Genomic DNA, 22,213 nt, shown 5'->3' with positions numbered 1-22,213 from the left:
TGAAGGGGGGGAAATCAGAGGGGGAGAAGAACCATGAGAGACGATGGACTCTGAGAAACAAACTGAGGGTTCTAGAGGGGAGGGGGGTGGGGAGATGGGTGAGCCCAGTGATGGGTATTAAAGAGGGCACGTATTGAATGGAGCATTGGGTGTTATACACAAACAATGAATCATGGAACACTACATCAAAAACTAATGATGTAATGTATGGTGATTAACATAACATAATAAAATTAAAAAAAAAAAAAAAAGGATGAGATCTTGGAGCAGAAGCCTTATAGACCTGGCCCGTTCACAGAAAAAACAGAGAGCTAAGAATGCAACGTACAAGATACATTCCGGAAATGATCAGCCCTGTGCTGTGCTGAGGAAGGGGATGCGCTGGAGTTAGGGAGAGAGAGAATAACCACTGATATGTATGGAGACATATCAGCTGATGGAGCAGAGGAGCTGTGAGTTTCAGCCTTGGAGTCAGAAACGCTTTGGTTTGATTGCTGACTCTACCAATGAGCAACTCCATGAGTTTTTGCACACTCAGCCCTCAGTTTTCTGATGTGCAAAATGAAACTAAGAGCTAGTACTTTAATAGGGAGCACTGAATGAGACAATTCAAGAAAAACTCCTAACAAACCACCTGGCACAAAAGGAGTGCTCAATAAATGTTGTCTACTATTACTGCCGCTATCTTAATTATTATGTTGTGGAAGAACTGAATGCTAAGTTAAAAAGGTCCGAGATTTTACCAAACAAGTCAGCTTCAGTTGAAGAGTAAAGTTCTACCTCAAAAGAAATTCGTATCTTATGTTTTAAGTAATAGCTATTATTTCTGATTATAAAAATACTATGTACTTACTGTGGAACATTTGAGAAATATAAAAAAATAAAACCACCTATTATCTTATCAAAGATAACTACTGCTAGGGGTTTATTTCCTTTTTTGATGTATTTCTTTTCAGTTATTTCTGTTCTTTTCAGTTATTTCCGTGTGACTTACAAACTGTCTACCTATCTATTTACCTACCTGCTATATTTAAAAAAAAAATGATTTCACTGTTTTATTTCACTAATTGTTTACATGGCTAGAGAAGAAGTAATATTCAATCCTCCGAAAGAAAAGATTAAAGAGACGCACAGAGAGAAGCCAAGATAAGACACAGTTTGGATCTACAGAGCAAAGAAGGAAAGAGAGGGAGAAAGAAGTCTGAAGAAGATACAGAGATTTATCTCCTTGATTTCTGACATCTTTCTCATTCCTGGTGGTGACTTTCCTTGAGTGATAAAATTACTTTTGTTCTTCAAGTGGAGTTCTATCCCTCATTAAAAAATAAGACCTATATGCTGGGTTACAGCAAAATATAAATCTTAACTCCCTAATCGGCCTAGGCATGGAGAGATGCCATCCTGGGAGAGGAGAAAGGGAACAGGGTCCCTGCGGGAGCAGCACATTTCTACTTATCACACTTGTCACAGAGGGAGGACATGCCTGCTTTATTTTTCTCTCTTACAACCCCGCCCCCATCAATCTTTGTTTCTTCTTATGTTTGCTAAATTCTGATAGTCGAATTTGCATATTTTAGCACGTAAAGATCTCCTTCTTCTCCAGTTCTGATATTCTGTGGATCTCTGATTCTAAATGTTCACAAAAAGCCATACTGTGGTTGTACAACCATGTGAATGTACTTGTGCCCCTGAACTATGAGCTTAAAAACTGTTAAAATGGTTAATGTTACATTATATATTTTACCATAAGAAGAAAGTCATAATAAAAAATAAGAGCCACAAATCGCTTCTCAGCCTTTTGGCTAAGATCAAGTGTAGTATCTGTTCTTATCAGTTTAAAAATAAGAGCCATAGTTGAATGGGGATCATTTTTGTTTCCAATTCTACTTTCTAAAACCCTTTTGAAAAAAAAAAAAAATGAGAACTCTCTGATCCAACGTGCTTTTGTTCAACATTCTAACAAACAGCCAATGCCACTCCCCTTACATCATGCTTCTAACTTAATTAAGAGCTAATGTGCTATCAGAATTAGACTACAAAGGACCATGTCACTGAAGATCTTCTCAGTACAATGTCAGCCCCTCCTCATCAGGGGCCCATGCATAGTTATTTAGCTTTCTGAGCATACCAACTCCCTTTCCAACCAGACACTGCCTTTCTTCAGAGCTCTGTTTCTCAAACAGAGCCAGCAAATTCTTTCACTAACACTGAACAACCATAACTTTATAAAAGCATCCACTGCCTAGTGCAAAAATTCATTCCTTTCAATTCTATACTAATTATATATTATTATATATAATGTAATATAATATAAATATATTTTATATATTGATTATATTATATATAATTCAATACTAAAAATAGTATTTTATTTTTAGCATCCCTTGTTGCTGACTGTATTGAATTGGTTGGCTCAGTCATCGATCAAGCATTCATTTATTTTACAAATGAATATTGAGTGGCTTGTAGTGTAAAAGAGCCTTGGCTCTGTGGGCAGACAGAACTGAGTTCAAATTTTTACCCCATTATTTCACAGTTTTGGTACACTGGGCAAGAAACCTAACTTCTCTGAGCCAATGTTTCTACACTGTCAAATGGGGATAAAATATCTATTTTATGTTGTGGAAATTCAATAACTTTTAAAACATACACAGTTAGTATTCAACAAACATTGTTTTCTCTATGTTTATGTAAGCTATGGAGCTTAAAGATGAATAAAATATAGACCTCTTCCAGGAGACTCTATAAACTAAAAAGGGAAATGGGCCAAATTATAGAAACAATTGTAATACATTTTAAAAAGTGATAAATGGTGGGGGGCGGGATAAAGATTGCGATTGTGGGTCTAATGAGAGATCATATCTTGTTAGGGGGCCAGAAAAGACTTCACAGGGGAAGTAGCATCTGCACTGAGCTCACTTATTTAGGACCAGGTACAGGTAGGGGCCTGAGTGGAAGGTAGAAGGGACATTCCAAACAAAGCAGAGAACTGGAACGGATGATGATGATGGTAATTACAATGACAACAGTGACAATAGCCATAATGGCGAGGCAAACATCCATTCAAGCTTACTATATCCCAAGTACTTTCCTAAGCTTTTGCCCAATTAACTACATTAATCCTCGTAACATTCCTAGGAAGAAACTGAGATACAGAGATGTTAAGTTCTTGTTCAGGGTCACAAAGTGAGGAAGTGGCAAGGTAAGCTCTCAAACCCAGGTAGCCTGTTCCCAGAAAGGGCACTCTGACCCTCTACCCAGACCACTCCTCCAACGAAAGTGAACAGGAAAGCAATGCCCAGGATTCCGTGAAACAAGAAACCTTCACAAATTAATAGGAACTTCAACCATTTTTTTTTAAAAGATTTTATTTATTTATTTGAAAGAGAGAATGAGAGAGCGTGAGCATGAGAGGGGGGAGGGTCAGAGGGAGAAGCAGACTCCCTGCCGAGCAGGGAGCCCAATGCGGGACTTGATCCTGGGACTCCAGGATCATGACCTGAGCCGAAGGCAGTCGCTTAACCAACTGACCCACCCAGGCGCCCGAACTTCAACCATTAAATCAACAAATAAATACTTAATTGTGCCCCTATCGTTTATTTGATGATGAAGGCAGAACTTTTTCAACATAATATAAGGGCTGTAATGATTCATTTATGTTTTAAAATCATTGCAATACATTTTCATTAGAACTGAATACTCCTTCAGGAAACCCTGTAGATGTTTACTGCGAGGCAGCTGACATCCACATCCACATGATACAGTATATTTGGAATGTGAAACTGCTCTGAAGTTTTAGTGGGTTGTAAAGGCAAAAACTTGAGAAAGAAAAGAAAAAAAGGAAAAAATGGAGATGGGAAAAGAAGAAAAAGTGGAGATTTATCAATTATCCCGTAGATGGTAGGGTCCATTATTGCTCTCTCTGGCCATCTGTGTGCACTTAGACAAGTTGCTTGACCTCTTGGGACTCAGGGTATTGGAGTCTAAAGAGTCCATGGTTCTCATTTGATGACTATTCACAATCGTACTAATTCAAAATCGCTGAAATCCTTACTCAGTCACGGTTTAATGTTTTTATATGGCACTTCATTATAAAGATGTGATACCTAAGTAAGTTTTTAACATGTCTTTTTGGAGAGCTACCTTTCATATTTCCAGTAAACGGCTGGTAACTGACAATCACCTGAACATATACTGATTCTAGAGGAAGCTGCTCATGCTCTTGCAGCAAGAAGAAAACTACAGCCAAAGAACAAACTCTTCACCCTTTTCATACAAAGCCAGAGTTATTTTTCGCTCTCACATTACAATCTCACTTCTAATGTTCCATGATATGAAACTGATAAAAATGAAATCTTTTGAATTTATCATGTGCCTACAGCAAAAGGACAATTGCAAAAAAAGCAATCTCATCCCCATATGCCGAAGAAAAGCTAAACAATGAGTGAAAACAATTTCCTATGATATAGCATAAGGTAGCATTTAAAAATATTCAAATTTCACTAAATTAAAACTTGGATTTTTCTTTCATTTCTTAAAGAGACTGAAATTTAAAATATTAGGTATGATTGCTGGTTTCATTTATAAACCAAGAAAGTGGTTTAATCATGTATCTGATTATCACCACTTACTTTCATTATGGAAGTACATTATAATTGGTTTGATTACTGAATTTGTCAATTATACAGCCAATACCAATCAACCAAAATGAAATTCTTAAGGAACCAAGAATATAAAACGAAAGTTCCTTTCTCAAATAATTATCACAATTTTATCATAATTCTTCCAATACGTGGAAATGTAATCCTGCAGATGTTGAAATGACATGGAATACATAAGGAATTAAAGCTGGAGAGAGTAAAATCGAGGGAAGCATACTGAGGATGATTATTACTATTATTACAAGTACACTAAACTATATGTAGACACACTCCGTCTCAGCATCCCCAACACTTGACCATAATCCCTACCATTCGCACAGCAACATTTACAGAGCAAATGCCACAATACCTAGTAAAGAATAAAGCCTTATAATACACTTTCTGAAATGAGTGTTAGTAGGTTAAGCAAGAAACTACCTTTGTCTCGAACTCATTTTTATTCAAAAGACTAGCAACCATTTGAATAAATTTTTAGAGAAGGAAAAAATAAAGCACTTGAGAACTTTAAAAAAAAAAAAACCTACAGAGCGGGAATGTTTAGTGGTTAGAAACAAAGCTAATGTCTTTATAAATTTCCTGGTATTATGATTATAATAACTTAAAACTATTGGTCTATGTCATTTCAATAAACACTTAAGGAACAATCAGATGTGAAGCTTCCCCCGCCCAACTAGATCTATTAACATGAAAATGTCATTTTTTTTTACTCCACTAGAGGGTAGTCTCTCAAAACCAGGGCTTGGAGCCATGAATTTAGCCTGTTTTTGACCTGTTGATAAATTAATCCTCATGTTCCACTCTTCTCAACAAGATGTTCCTCTAGTATACTAATTAAGGTTGTAAAACATGCATTTTTAAAATTGCTGTCTATTTACTCCTAGGTGTTCTTTCAGAAATATACACTGCTATACTTTCCTGTGTTTCTTTTTTCAATGTCTGATAACTGGATACGTGTTTTACATATGTGGTATGTATAGCACATTTTTCTGGTAAATATACATTCAGAATTTGTAAGTCTAAGAATAAAGGGAAATAATTTTCTCGAGGATTTAATTTATTAGAGTTGAAATACTTCCCCAAAAGTAGTAAAACATACCTCCTAAATACACACACAGAGAAATACCCACACAAACACCTTGACACATGTATCCATTCATCTGTGGCTGTCAGATTAATTGCATCAGCTATAAAGAAATGAATATAATTGGAAATACTTATTTTTTGAAACACCCCCTCATATGCCAATGTTGTGAATTACAGAGAAAAAAAATACATGCTTTATTTTAAAAATGTGGTCAATCCAGATAAGAAATCTCATGGCTTAAAAAAAAAAAAAAAGTGCTATTGAACAGTAAGCACATACACTAAATTAAGTAGAATCTACAGAAACCCAAATGCCACTCCAAACAGTTTCAAGCTACTCTTCTTAAATAATATAGCCACTGGTGAACTTTACAGAGAGAGAGTCAGAGGTGCTGCATCTCCCCCAGGTGTTTTTAATATTTGGGAAATCCTTATTTGTAGCACACCCTGCTATTTTCAGAGAGAAAACACAATTTCTCTGGATGAATGATAACCTAAAAATGGGAAAACTTGTCAAAAATTCTTTCCTCTCAAAAAAAAAGGGGGGGGAAGAAAGGATGGAGGAAGGATGAAGGAAGGGGGGGAGGAAAAGAGGAAGGAAGGAAGGAAGCAAGGAAGGAGAGGAGAAAGGGAGGAAGGAAGGAAGGAAGGATGAAAGGCAGGCAGGAAGGCAGGAAGGAAGGGAATGATACCTAGGAAAATATGCAAGCCTGTTTCATTTATTTGTATCCTAAGCAGCAGTGTCATAGAACAGACAGGTTGTTTCAGCCAACCAGACGGGAGCAGCTGCGAGTGCTACATCTTGGCAATCCGAAGCGATTGGCTCCTCTCTGGGGAGCGGAGGGTGTTCAGTTATTAATGACCGCTGAGCAGGCAGCACCATGTCAGTGTGACAACTGATCGGGTGAACGATGCACCACTAACCACCATGGAAACAAGGAGAAAGAAAGCCAGCTCCCAGGATCTCTCTTCACTGGATTGAGAGCCTCAGCCTGCCGGCTGAGAGAAAGAGTTCCGGAGAAAAGAAGGAGCCCTAGCTGCAGCCTCCTGCCTTCCTTTATATCTTAGAATACAGACATAAGCTCGCTCGCATGTGTGCCCACCTATAGTACATGTTTGTGTATACTTTATTACACACACACATGCACCTATTTACACCCGGGCAAGAACACAACCATGTGATTATCGCAACTGAAGAACTGAGGAAGCCAGCACAGAGGGACACGGAAGGTGGGGTATCACAGAAACTGCTTTGGCAAGGTAAGTTTAAAATATACATTTCTATTTAAATATGCTCTATTTCTTCTTTAGTTGATGCTTGGTTTGTTTTCTTTTTTTTCCAAACCTAAATTCTCCGTTGATGTTTTCGTCTTGTCTGAATTCTAAAGCATTCTTCTTTCCATTTTACTTTTGAGGAGAAATTCAAATGCAAAAGCCCTCTGGCTTTGGGTATGCTTAGCTGTGTTTGTGGGATTCTCCAACATGCATTTTACTAGCTTGAACGCCCATCAGAGGCTGTGAGTGGGAGAGAAAAAGCAGTGCTGGGGAGAGGAGAGAGAGGAGGGGGAGAGGGGAGAAGGGGACAGTGGGAGTGGAGAGGAGAGGAAGGAGAAGGGGGAATTTTCTTTTTTTTCTTCACATTATTTGTAATGAAAAGCGGATCACACATCATTCTGTATTTTGAAACCAACCCCCTAAATGGGGCATTTTTCTCCCTTTCACCCAGCGGATGGAGATTAAGGCAAATGGTGCTGTATGTCAAGAGCTAAAACCATTAAGCAGAGTGGCGGAATGAGCATATCACAAACAGTTATTGAATTTCTGCCAGGCTACATCTTACGGATTGGGGTAAATGACTTCCCTTTAATAACATCCCCCCCGCTGGTCTGAAGGGACAGTGCAAATGTCTGATTGCTAATGCAGCTGCAACCAACACACGCGAGGCAAAAGGATCCCATGAACCAGGAGAGTTCTCATCTTCTTTGGTAATTAACAGAATCACAGCAGGGTGGCTTTAAAGTACATTTGCTATTTCAGAAGATTTTTGTTCAAACCGACTACTATATTCCCTTTGCTGTTATTGAGCTATGTGGCTTAATTTGCCTCTAATTTATTTATTTTTAACAATATGTCCTTGTTTCCATGCCTCTAATTTTAGTGAGAGCAGGCTATGAATATGAGTAGAACCTTCCTTAAAATTTAGTGAAAAGGGGATAGTGTGAAGAAGAGAAAGGCAAGAAGTAAGGATTCAAAATATCTACCTAGGAAAATAGTGTGCCTGCCCTGGTACTATAAATATTACTCATATCCTACATTTCTCTTTAGTTTCAGAAGCAATACCTTTGAGACAGAATTACTCTCAGTAAACTATGAGCATCCATGTACCGATGATTCATGGAACACGGTGTGGGTTAATTTATACTTCCAGTCTTGTAAAAGGAAGCCAGCTACTTAGAATATGCTTTCAAACAGACAACATCAATTGAGGATGTTCGTGGAAACATTCACTGCCTCCTTTAATGGGTCCTGTAAAGACATTAAAACAAACCTGGTATTTGCATTTCGTCTTCTGGAGCTCTCTCTTCCCTTCCTTTAGTTTAACTGACCAAATAGTTAATGGAGTCTGCTTCTTTCCAACCGCACGGTATTTTTTTTTTTCCCTTACAAATGTGATTTCAGAGTTATTATTGGTTTCCTAGTTTATAATATGGGCCAAAACCAAAAGACAATAACCAGTCACTTAGATCCTGACACTTTCCCATAAATGTGTCAAAATATGAGTCACTTTACAATATGTAAGAAGTCAATTAATTCCAGTGACCTTTGTAAATGATGACAATAAAACAGCTCTGGCAACATGCCACTGGCTTTGATTTTCCCTTTGTAAAATGAACAAGTTTAAGAAGAGGTTTCCTGCTCAGAGAGGAAAACCAAAGGTGCTGAAGCATTAGCTCGCGGTATTGGCAGCCCGGCTCACTCCGCCTCAAACGCCACATGCAATCTATAGAAAAAAAAAATGATTTATTACAAAGAGGAAAAGGCGTTTTCTTTGCTTTCCTGCTATTCATTACAAGTGCTGTTTTTGCCACAGAACAGATCTGAGATTTCTGATGTACCTCCTAAGAGGAAAAGCTTGAAGCAGACATTCAGCCTCCCGATTGCAAACTCCTCGATAATGTACACTGCAGTATTGATTTCAGTTTTTCTTAGACCTTTTCCAGGGAAACTTTCCATACCAAACTCACACATACTTAAATCTGACAGAGCCTATTTTTAAATTGCAATCAGTGATACCTAAGAACAGTGGAGTCACGCTTTAACCTTGGTAAAGCTCACATACATATTTTGTGGATTACACAGATCAACACTGTGCCCACTTGAGTCTGAGAAATACAATCATTCCCGTCCCCAGTGTTGTCACCCCGTGCGCGCCAGTGAGTTTGGTGATCTGATCAGCATCTACCAATGCCAGATGATGGACACAGGAACATGCCTGGAAGACTTAGCCGTAGTCTCCCCAGTCATGTAGCTATGCCAGAAATAGCTTTCTGGCAAGACAAGCGTCGAAGGATCATCTTTTCAAGAGTGTCGCTTGTCACAGGCAACACACTGAGTTAGAATGCTGATGAGTAGGTGGAATTTTTTTCTTTGGTGGTGGTTGTTGCTGTTAATGGCTTCGTAAACAGTGTTATCTGCTTTCTAGGCCAGAAATTTAGGGACCTATGAAAAAGGTAATCAACTTAGGATTCATTAACTGTATTTTATTATTTCTTTGTTCTTTTTTACACCTATCGCTTCTTTTTTTTTCTTCCTTTTTTCTCTTTTGCTACAAAATGGGCTTGGTATTTTACTTCCCCCCGCCCCACTCTGAATTTTCTCTAGTGCAAAATTTCTGTGTGATGTGGCATGGTGATATTCATTGCAAACTAATTAAGTTGATCAGAAATGTCTGGAACCTGAGTTTAAAAAATAACACTTACGTAAGTTAAATGTTATTACTTAGGAGCCCCTGAAGATGATCACAGATGAGGTATCTGTTGGGGAATTTGAAGGAGATCATTAAGAGGAAGCTACTAGCATACTAAAAAAATGAGTCCCTCCTTCTAGCCTCAGGAAGGATGCCCCCAAAGAATAATTCAAAATAATGTAGCTCTAGCCAATCTGAAGAAACAATGGATCCCTCTGCAGCCCACTAAAATGTTCCACATCCACCTGGTTCCGAGGGTTTAATCACTTACGTATCTATCACTCTTTAGTCCCATGAAACTAAATAAAGCAGGTAAACACTGGGCAATACATCAGCACAGCTTGTCCATGCTGTCAAAGATAAAGCTCTCCGATACTGGCCAGGCAGTGAGTACTTCAGAAAGCTTCAGTGTGTTGCCGCCGAACACAGGTCCCGCACAGAGCTCCGTGAATTCCTCCCTGCCTCTCCTCTGATAAAGTGATGTCTGCTTCGACACCTGGGAAGTAGGACATGGTTACAATTCTTCCTCTGACCGCAATGTAGAAGCAAATCAAATTCTAATATAAAGAAAGTAGGTGGTGCCAGAGGATAGAAAAAGTAATGGAGAAATAAAAATGTTTTCTTTAATATGATGGGAGGAGTGGAAAAAGATCTCAGTAGATGCTATTTAGAGGTCATTAAATACAGGGTTAGAAAAAAAGACAAAATGCTCATCTCAAATCTTTGTGAAGAAATATGGTACCCAGCCAGCCATCCACTATATTTCCATAACTGGGAAGTTTGTACATAACTGCTTGCCATCATGTTAATTTATCTTAGGCCACGATAAGGGAGGGCTTTTTCTTTTTTTAAGGTGCACATACACAGTTTCAGCATAAGAGAATGAGAAGGAAAACGTATTTTCATATAATAATAGAATTTTAGGATTAAAAAGGACCTTTAGAAGATGGTCTAATATGCTCATTTCACAGGTTAGGAAACTGAGACACAAAGGGTCTAACATCTTTAGTCCAAATCATACAGTTCTTTATCAAGGCCTAGAGTAGATCCCTTTAGAGTGCTCCCTCCAGCACTCCATTAAAACTCCACCTACTCAGTCTTTCAAATACTTTTTTTAAAGAAAAAAGGCTTATAGATATGTGCCCCAAAAAAACCCACAAAATTTAAGGAAATGTTTATCAGATACTCAAGTACTTGAAAAGCAAAAGCAGGCATTCAACGCTAGAAGCAATAACCATGTGTTAAGTATATACACCCAAATATTTCAAACTGATCATCTTTTGGATATAGCCCACTATGTTTTGTAAGGAGTCATAAAAATAAGAGCTTTGCCTTGTTTTTAAAACATCTTGATAACATTATTGCTACCCTCCAGCTGTAGAGATTCAACTATTGGTCATCCATTAGAAGTTTTTCCAGGAATTTTGAAGAGAATCCCCACCTCCTTTTTTACTGGGTTTCACTGTAATATTTTAAGGCATTTACATGTGGCCTCATTAAATCCAGTGTCCATTCTCAGGGTCCATGCTTGGCGTACATACCTCACTGGAAAACAGTGAGGACGTTCTCAGGATAGCAATCCCTACTTCCCTCTCTCCATCTCCCCATCCGGCCTTAACTTTTCATTTCCAAAGTTTGAGTGAGACTCTGTAGGTAATGACTTCTCCCCTTCATTTCACAGCCCTGTTTTTTTTCTTTCTGGCAAATTTTTCTTGGTTTCTAAATGTGCTCTCCAAATTTTGCTTAGGATAATAGTAATGAACTGGCTCAAAAACTTTGGGGGAGTAAAAAAGGATATAAAAAAGTAACATAATAATTGTGAATATTTGTCTAGAGCGATATTGTTTGTTTACAGAGCACTTTCTCAACAATGACATTTGCTCCTCACAACAATTTGGTAATGAGGTAGGTATGATGCTATCATCTTCCTTTAAGATTAGAGAATGAGGTCCCGTGAGGTTAGAGATTTGCCACAGGCAGGGACCTAACGTGGAGAAGTTAGGGTCTTCTGACTGCAAAGATGGGTACAGCACTGCTCATAGTACCTGGCACTTTGTGAGTCTTTTAGAAGCATAGACTCTCATTTTTCTGAACTCCCACTCTAGACTTACCCTTCCAAGTTCTATGTCCTTTGCACCATACCACTCTATGTGGGCAGATTTTTACAAATAAAAATCTGTACTTCTTAATTTAAATCAGAGCTAATGATATAACCGAGTTAAATACGAAAAACACAACATCTATTCTTGGAGAAAAAGATTGCGTGTTGTTCTACGCACTCATCTGTATGTTTATCTAACAGCATTAACGCTTTGATAAACAGTTGGCAAAGGTCTCAAAACTGGATAAAATGGAATGAGTAAGTTATTCAGGCAAGTTCCATGTTGCTGGAAAATTATGAACAAAGTCCTCAAAAATCACTTGATGTATCACTAATGGATAAAGTGTCAACATAAAAGCAACAACTTTGGCTTCTCCTTCCTGGTTAGTCTGTCTTGGGGAGATAATGACATACAAAGACCTCAATATGCCAGTAAGTATATTCACATTATTCTGAGAGCCCTCTAGGGGAAATCTTGTCTTTCAAAAGTAATATTGTCCTTGGAATAGGTGAAAATCCCTAAAACTCATGTACAAAAGGTTGTCATACAAAGTTTTATCTCCAGAAAGTGAAGCATTCCACAAATAATCAGCTACTCTATGTAAACATTTTTTTCTACCATATTTTTCCATGTCTGTATTGAAAAGGCCCACGGACTCCCCAAAGACCCACTGAATCAATTAAGGGCCTAGCATCAACAGGAAACCCTTTCCATTTCTGGAGGCCTGAAACCTCTGGGATTTAATTCCCTGAAGAGTAAGAGAGGAGGCATTGTTTCCTGACTTGTTCAATGCAGGGAGTCCAGGAACGGGTGAATGCAATGAGTGAATACTCCCCTGGGACCAAGCCTGCTAATGTGCCATGGACTAAGCAATGGCCATCAGGAAGGCTCAGGACTCCCAACACTTACAATGACTTAAATAATGCTATATTTTTTTTTTTTTTTTTTATTATGTTATGTTAATCACCATACATTACATCATTAGTTTTTGATGTAGTGTTCCATGATTCATTGTTTGTGTATAACACCCAGTGCTCCATGCAGTACGTGCCCTCTTTAATACCCATCACCAGGCTAACCCATCCCCCACCTCAGTTTGAACCTCAAATGTTTGTTTCTCAATGTTTGTTTCTCAAATGTTATATATTTTGACTACTGAAAATATTTAAAGAGGCTTTCTTTTCATTGTGGTAGAGAAGATTGATTTGTGCTTATTACAAGTTTTCTCTAAAATTTCTCTAAAATTACAAAACTGAATTAATAAAATGACTGCAAAGAAACAAAGGCAAATATTTTGGTAGATTCATTCCACAGGAGTAAAATTTATCCATAATATCTTACAGTCTCATAATACTGAAAGGTCAAGGCATTTAAATTACATTGTCAGCTAATTTATGCTTTGCTTTTGTTAAGAAAAAAATAAAAACTCAAAAAAATTTTAAAACAGACATGTATTTTTAGAGATACAATTCATATTGGCCTTTGTATCTCCCTAGAATATTTTTCTCATCACTATATTCATATGCCCAAGACATGGTGGTCTTATCATCGTTTGCTAACAGTGTCTCTGGGCTCTACATTGAATTTTATTTTCATTAAAAATTGGTCACTCAGAATCACCAATTACTTAATCTGTTCCACAAAGAGTATATGGAACCACAATGGCCTTTATTGAAATTTCAATAATTGCAGGGGGGGAATTTGAAAATACATCTAGACAGATCATATTTTGATTTCTACAAAGGCCAAGGGGATAATGGCCTTCCACCGCGTCTGCCTAAGGACTGAGAACAAAACAATAAAGTAGGCAAAATGGGGCTCAGTCTAGGTAACAATGCTGTATCATTTAAGAGAAAGTGCAATAGGATGGAAAGAGAAAAACAATGCTACCACCATTTGCGGGGGGGAAAAAGACATTCTAAGCACATATAAGCCTTGGAAGCTCTAGTCCTAGTAATTTTTGAATGAAAAACATATGCCATTATAAGATAGGAGCTTAGACTGTATTCATCCAACAAGTCAATATCTTGTGTGACTAGCTGAACTGATTCACTTACCAAACACATAATTTATATTTTTTCCTGTTTTGTAGTTTATCACCCACTTATTTTTTTACACAAACACTACAGCTGCTCAAGGAGTGTCATAAGGTGATGTTCAGCTAACTTTTTAAAATCAGTGAGGCATTTGCCAAACTACCATTTCCATAATCAGTTACTTTATTTTTAATGAGCAAGCAAATTTCATGTAAACATCCGAGGCTCATCTTTCATTTACACTATAAATTGTATCACAGTGTGCAGCTGTTGGACAAAACAATCAAGGAAGTGAAGAATTAACTGTCTTTTGACATAAAATACTTTCAGTAGAGACCTTAAGAGTTCAGATCACATCATGTCTTCGACAATCCTTTACTGGCTAAGGGACTGGTCATAATATTAGCAGATCTCATTTTTTACATATGGGCGTTTTCTGTGCCAAACATTGTGCTAAGCACTTCGCATGTGTTTTCCCTTGTAATTCTCATAATAACCATGTGGAGCAAGTACTGTTACTAACCCCACTTTACAAATGAGGAAATTAAGGCTTAAAGAAGAAAAGCAACTTGCCTCAACTAATGAAAGGCAGACCAGGAAAAGGAACCTAGGTCGGTTTGGCTCTAAAGAACATGGCTTTTGTGCATGAGGCCAACACTGCCTCCTGTTGGTACTACCTAAACACAGCTCATCCATGCTGCCTTCCGGCATCAGATTCTCTATCAAAACATAATCATTCCATTTATCATCTCCTACCATGCATTCTGCTCACACGAGGATATTATCTCTGCAAGATTCATTCCTGTTTTCTTTTTGCTGTTGTTGTTTCTGGAGGAAGAGTGATGATTGACTTATTTATATGTGGGTATCACTATTTGATAAACTAAAATGATTTTTGCAGTTCGGTTCACAGCCAGACTTGAGACCTGGCAGCTTATAGTTCTCTTCCACTATCTTTCCATCAGTAGAGTCCAACATGCTTCTTTACCTGTGGCCATGCACCGCAATAACTGGCGCAAAGGAAAAATGCAAAGCTTAGCTTGTAAGTCTTAATTTTCATTATTTATACCAGTCTGTCCACAGCCCTAATTCTAATCTGTGGATCCTTCCTTACTCATGCATTCTCTTTTAAACAAGAAGCATCAAAACAGTGAATACTTGATTTCACTGCTAGTATGATCATCAATTTTCAGTGAAGTTCATCAATCCTTCTCAATATTAATAAGCTTATAGCTCCGTAAAGTTAATAGACAAAACCTGTTTTTCAAACTGAATGTGCTGAGCCAAACCTAAAACTTCAGCAGAAGTGTTCTACTCCAGCTGTTTGCAAAACTTCAGCATTTCTCACTGAGTGACCTCCTCAAAGAGCTGTCTGGGGAGTCCTTCAGTTTGACTGTCCTACATTAAAAAAGCTGAATGTGAAATTAAGTACAAAATGTTACTAAGGATTCTTCCCATGATTAGGAATGGGGTTTCAAGAGCTCATGTTCATGTGTATTTTCTTTTCAGAACAAAGATTTTTTTTTTTTAAATGTAAGTAATTGGACAAATGAAAAATGAACTTCAAGTCTGAGGTGACAGACAGCTAAGATATCCATGCCTCATGAAAAACCTAATTCAACACATGTAAGAAATAAAGGATGTGTATAATTTTAGATTAAAGTTTTGGATTTTTTTTTTCCTACTACTTCTTACATTCATACACGACAATGAGGAGCAGAGGAGAGAGGGGTTGCCGGCCAACAGCCTTTCAACATTTACCACAGCCTGGGTCCTGGTTAAGTTCTTTCACACCTCATGTCACCGAAGCGCACAGCCCCACAAAGGAACAGAATGAAGAAGCAAATGTCTGACTCCAAAACCTATTCTATTAAAACCATGTTATTGTGCCTCCTACACCACATATTTCTTAGAATAAGCATAATACATTTCTCCTTTGAGAAGCATTTTACTTTTTATGCAGAAGCATCCAACAATAGGTTCCTTCTATAGTTTTAAGCTTCTCAGCAAAGATCAGAAAGCCTATATATAATTAAGCAAACTTGACAGTTTTACCACCTGGTGCCACCTGATAGTATTTCAAGAATGACAGAATGAATACTTAACATAACTCAACTAACCTAAAATAAAAGTATTACTTGTGGATTTTTTTTACTCAAACATTCTCATTAATCTGTGTAACTTCAGAAATGTAGTGTGTTTAAAAAAAAATCATGGTTGAAGTCCAGAAGGACTTATGAACAGCTAACATCTTTATCATTTCTTAGGGAATGCAAATCCCTAACAAAATAAGAAAATTTTTCTTTACCATGAATATCTTGCAAATCGAACATACAGAACAAGATTTCAACCCCATCTTTCATCCCTGAATGTTGCTTATCAGATCTGGGAAATATCTGAAAACTTCCTTCTATTTTTAAATATCGTGTACACCTAGGAAAGATGATGAACACTTACAAGTTTAAATCTGCCCATAAAGAAGTTTTCCTGTCTAGAGTAGTAAACTCCTTGACTGCCACGTCCTGCCTCCACTCCTTTCCACACCACACTGAGGTAATGGTATATTGAGTTCTTAACCTCACTTAAGCAAGGAGCTTCCTGTTTGACATAATCATGTTAAATTATAAATCAGTGTGCTACTCTACTTTACTTGATTGAGATGTCTATGAATCTTTGAAAGGAGAGATATTCTAAGGTAATATACCACTTAGGCATTCATTTAGACATGTTCATATCATGGTCATTTACTCAATCACCACGGATACAGGATAGTCAATAAATGGAATCTCAAGAATTGATAAGGAATGATGTATGTATGACACAGCGAAGAGAACCAAATCTGTCTATCTATCCATCTAAATTCTCCCATCTTAAGAGGTACCATGCTGTCAAAATTTTGGAAGGCACCATATTCCAAAAGTATTGCTAACACATTCATTGTTTAAATGTTATATATATGTTTGTATATTTTGCTTCATTTTTAATGTGAAAGCAAAATTTATTAGGCTGTCTCTGATGAGCTACATCAAATTCACTTGGGCGCTTATTTTTAACATAGAATATTAGAATCTCTGGAAGAATATAAGAATCCCTAGTGATTTTTCTTTTTTTTTTTTTTTGGCACCAAGTTTCAGAACTGATGATTAAAGATTCAGGTCCTTTTTCTTTGTCCATTGTCTGCCACTCTTGTTTCAGGTTTGTAAAGTTTGTTTATTTGAGACAATTAATTGCCTGAATCAATACAAAATATTCATAAAACAGGTACACTGTGTTGTGTTTTCCCCAGAGAAGACTGGGACTAGGATATGGCTCAATGAGTTAGGGATTTGATAAGGGATCTGACAGACATTCAAGCGGATGCTTTTAGTAATATGCTTGTAAGTCTGTGGTATCGACGGTCCCTGTCTCTACTGCCATTCAGTCATTTCTTGGCTCTCAGATAATGTCTGTAGCGTGGTAGGGGGGAGTATATACCAGAAGTGGGCAATACCCTTTATTTCCCACATGTTCATGAACTCGTATTTTCATGTACTATACTACATTTTACGTGCAACTGCGCTGAGGGTCACCCAGAGGCTGCCCACTGACACCATTAATGAATGAATTCTATGCTGCCCATTGATTTGCTTTCAAAGATCATTGGCTAATATAAGGAGTCAGAACTGGTATAACAGAATTGTCAAACTGAGAGAGATTTTACAGATATTAGGTCACTTGCTCAAAGGGACTCATTACTTAAATACGTAAGTAGAACCAGAAACCAGGTGATTCAGTCCCTGCCTAGTGTTTATTTCACAGCCCACACTGACTGTCGTGGTCGGGTTTCAAAAAGATTGGGCCCATATGCTCCTATCAAATCATTTTCTTAAGCACTGTTATGACCAAAAGTGCCCAAAGTCAACTCTGTAGGGAAATTCAGCAGTGCCTTCTCTGTGAAGGGCCCATATATGTACAACCTCTTAGCTGCTGGGAGTCTCGCAGAAGTCCAATTCATTCTCCAGCCACTTTTCAAGATGCCTCTTTGGAGTGGCATTTTCTTGACAGTAACACGTTGCTGCTCTGCATCAGGTATATGAAGTATTTGGGACTGGGGTTTTGAATATGTGCCCTAAAGCAATTTTAGCTGAAGAGTTGTTTTGTTTCCCTTTTAAGTCACGGAAAAAGAGAGAGAGAGAGAGAGAGAGAGATTCTTAAAAGGAAAAACACACAAAATGGCAATGATACAAAAAGTTTCATATTTATCCAAAACAGAAATAGAATGATCCCAGTTCTTTGTGCTACTCCATTGGAAATTTCTTCTCTTCTTGGACATTCCATCTAAAATTTAAAAGGCTCCGAGCCTATTCCACAATAATCCTCTTTGCTGGGACCCTAAGAAACTTTATAACACACACAAAATAACTACAATCTCTGAAATTATAAATCTCATTGCCAAGTTATTTTTGTGAGCTTTTATTAAGACCCTGATGTAAGTTTCATCCCCAAAGAATGCATAGTCTAGAAAAATGGGCACTCAAGCCCCTGAGTTGTTGCATTAAAATTTTTACATTGTTGGGGTGCCTGGGTGGCTCAGTCGTTAAGTGTCTGCCTTCGGCTCAGGTCATGGTCCCAGGGTCCTGGGATGGAGCCCCGCATCGGGCTCCCTGCTCCGCAGGAAGCCTGCTTCTCCCTCTCCCACTCCGCCTGCTTGTGTTCCCTCTCTCGCTATATCTCTCTGTCAAATAAATAAATAAAATCTTAAAAAAAAAAAATTTACATTGTTGACAATCACATGATCTTCTTCAGTACCACTGTGTCCATTTATTATAGTGATTTCATAGAGATAGTTCTCATTTTTCTCTCATGTGAAAAATCCTCCTTGTGAATACAAATGAATGATGTTTAAGTTAAATTTTAACAATCTATGTAAGATTTTGTTTCCCCCAAAATGTAATCACATCATAAGAAATGACAATTGTCCTATTCTATCATCTCAGAAAAGCTGTATTCACGTTTTTGTAGATTTAGTTAACAACTGTATTTCTCTATCTATTCCAATGCCATCTTAATATAAGCATGCATGCACACCCCCAAATATTGGACTTAAAACAATTTGCCAACTGTTAATAGTTTCTTACCAGTTTACAAACATTTCAATTAAGTCTAGCCACATTTACTTGTACCTGGTCTCCAATAATATTTCTCCTTCTAAGACATGCCATATAACTGAGATGACAAGTATTGTGGTGCCTTTTAAGAGTTATTTTCATAGAAAACTCTGGAAAAAAATCCACTGGCCAATAAAATTCTGCAATCTTTAATGGAAATTAAAGTCAAATACCATTCAAGTAACTCTATTTTACTCTGCCATTTCTCCTGTTCTCACATCTCCATCTCCAAAATTAGTATAAGTTACAATAAATTTTAATAAGTGATAACCATTACTATGACTATTATTAATTTGGTAGTGATTAACATTTAGTGATTACTTTCTATATTTCTGATGCAGTAATAAGAACGTTTTTATACTAAGAATTTTTAATGCATTATTTGTTTTAACTTTCACAACATCTCTCTGTGTAGATACCATTTAATACCCATCTTTTAATAGATTAGGAATCAACGTCAGAGGAAGAGAAAGAATTAGAGTCCATGTCTGATCCTTTCATTACTAGGCTGCATCTATAGACCGCCATTTTAAGAGTCAGAGAGCAGGAGTACCAGATCAAGCATTTGCATTGGCTACTTAAGAAATCTTAAGGTTAAGTGTGGGGCAAAGTGGGAATAGTGAAAAGTGATATTCCTATGATACCACTTTGGAGGAAAGGCTATATTTTCATTTTCAGTTTTCAAGCATAACACCACTCAAATCTCTGGGTTTGGGCTTATACTCAGGCAACATTTCTGAAAGTCAACCTTGCTAGAAAAATGACTCCTACTGTTGATGAATTTTTTCTTTCCTTCCTTCATGCATGCCTTCATTTTTCACAGCTCTGGCTAGTGTTACAGAATCGGAAAGGATGGAACCCCAGGTAGAGAGGAGACAGAAGTCGTACAATTCTCTTTCTCCCACTTCCTCTGTGTCCTGCTGCCCCATAAATGTATAGTTCTGTAAGCCACAGTTCAGTATTATTCTAGGGAATGAAAGTGTCTTTTGTCATCTGCTTTAGATTTACCAAATACAACCTTTCGTTCTAGAAATGTTCTCACATCTGCTGCTAGTGCTCCCAGTTTATATATTTTGAGTATCATTATGCTGTCAGTTGAGTAACTAACACCTTCAATTGTTGCTGCTCTCAGTTTAAAAAGGGAAGAGGGGAGATACATGAAAGTATTAAGTATGGTTGCCAGCAGTAGTTTAAAATGGTGCTAAATAAGAGAAAAGCCTCAGCATTAATCCCTCTACCTAGTCTTTTTGGGGTTTGGCTTTTTGGAACACCTGCTAAAGAAAGATTTTTAAATGTGGGGAAAAGGAGGGTTGTTAGAAGGCAGGGATGGAAAATGTGGAGGACTTGCCGAGGGGAAGCAGGGGAAGATATTAATGTACTCTCATAAGCTGTAAGCTGCACTATTCATTAATTAAAAATATGCACACAAATACCCAGGCTCTCATTCCACTGGAAGCAGAAGCAAAATCTGGAACAAGAGAGTCATGACTTCTGGAACAATGGGGAAAAAAGGAAAAGCAAGCAGAGGGAAGGGGATAGTCTTATACACATGAGAGAAGGAAAAATGAGGGGAAGGGAAAAGGAGTTGCAGGTACAATGGCAGTTAGAAGTGAGCTGGGTGCATGTATGGATCCCTTTGCCAAAACACAGAGACAAAAGCTTGACCATAGACTTCCAAGAGCTCCCAGTGCAAAACAATTTCTATCACCATATCAAAGGAATCATGAAAACAGAAATGTACTTATTTCTGTAGACTGAAAATTCACAAATAAATTTGTAAATAAATTTGTATTTCCAAACAAAATAATCACAAAACCTTTTAAAGTGCCCTTTAAGAGTAATTTGATTCCTCTCCCTGAGATAAACCGAAGAATCCAAGTGTCAATATGTTGAAAAATGACAAAACAGATGTCAAATAACCCTCATTTTGCAACAACAACCTTCTATAAATCTGGCATCTAGTTTTTCCACTTAACATCATGTATGAAACTCAGAAATGATACAGCCGAAGAATGGAATACTAATTCATGACAGCATGTGGAAAGGAGCAGATGAGAACAAAACACCACAAAAGTATATAAATTGACCAAATGAGATTGCATATGTTACCATCTTCTATGACAACAAACACTTATTGACTGACAATTGACATCTGGTTTGCTCCCCTATTCTGCAAATCACAGAAATGGGTTGCTGTGGCAACTGTCATGTGCTATTTAGCTTGCCGGAAGGAAAAAAACAAAACAAAACAAAAACCTCAAAGTACCTTTCAAGACACAAATACAGCATGCCTTTTCATTGTTCCTCCCGCCCCAAGAGAACAAATCTCCTGACAGTAGATTTATTTTTTCATAGCTTAAAAAATGGGCTGGCTTTCCGTCATTTGCATTTTTTATCATGTATACTACCAATTTATGCAAGTAGGGAAGAAAAAAAAATCCATAGAAATATAAAGGAGATGGATACAGATTGCCTGAGTCACATGAATGTGATAGGGCCATAGTCATATATAGCATCCCCACTTTTATCATCGGCAGCTCTTTTAGCCAATTTAACTCCACTGATGTATGTATCAAATTCATGCATGATAAGCCGAGGAATACACTAAGAGCTCAACTCTTAAAGCATCAGCAAGGCAAGATTATTTTTCTGAGCCAAAAACAAGAGCAAGGTGCAAAGAAAAGATCATTAGTTTTCATGGAAGCACATTCTTAATCTCCCAGTAACACATAACATAGTCTGTTCACAAAGATGCTACGCGTGACCTTAGAACACATCAGGTTACCAACATCTGTGCACCACGGAGCTCGCAAATTAACAGCTCCACGCTGAAGAAAATGGGAAGAAGAATACTCATCCCTTACCTATTTACTTCTCCCCTGGGAGCTAAGAGAGTGAAGGCAGATATGTAGAACATTTAAGGCCCTGAAAATGGAACAATAAAAGCTCCGGTCATTGTTCTCCGTATCGAATGGCAAGTTAGATAACTTTGCAAACTCCCCAGACAGTGGTCTGATGTGGGAAAGTCAACTCTTTGAAAGAGCTCAGTTTTCAGCTCTTGAAACAATAGGAGTCTCTTCTCTCTGGGAGTTCAGGGAGTTTGAGCAAGCTAAGAAAAATGGTCCACTTAAAAAACGAACAGGTATGTCCTCCATCATCACCATGAATGCAATGTGAAAACCCTCTTGAGTTTCTCACCACCCTAGGCTTGACTGAA

The 22,213-nt window shown here is 37.6% G+C and overlaps 2 protein-coding genes and 1 pseudogene across 3 annotated transcripts in view; 2 read left to right on the top strand and 1 right to left on the bottom strand.

The window, feature by feature from the left end:
- The window catches only part of IMMP2L (inner mitochondrial membrane peptidase subunit 2), an 877,737-nt gene that overhangs the window by 410,108 nt on the left and 445,416 nt on the right, over nucleotides 1–22,213 (bottom strand). The gene's annotated exons all lie outside the window — the stretch shown is intronic.
- LOC116631189 lies at nucleotides 1,783–1,902 on the top strand (annotated as a pseudogene).
- Nucleotides 6,398–22,213, top strand: part of LRRN3 (leucine rich repeat neuronal 3) — a 35,134-nt gene continuing 19,318 nt past the window's right edge. For both annotated transcript variants that reach the window (XM_032401753.1, XM_032401751.1), the window contains exon 1: nucleotides 6,398–7,004. The gene's annotated coding sequence lies outside the window, so the exon portion shown is untranslated. The remainder of the gene's footprint in view (nucleotides 7,005–22,213) is intronic.

This window comes from Phoca vitulina, unplaced genomic scaffold, assembly GCF_004348235.1.
Source record: "Phoca vitulina isolate PV1807 unplaced genomic scaffold, GSC_HSeal_1.0 scaffold4, whole genome shotgun sequence".
NCBI classification, from domain to species: Eukaryota; Metazoa; Chordata; class Mammalia; order Carnivora; family Phocidae; genus Phoca; species Phoca vitulina.
Note: the sequence above shows the minus strand (reverse complement) of the source record. Positions and strands in the feature narration are given on the sequence as shown.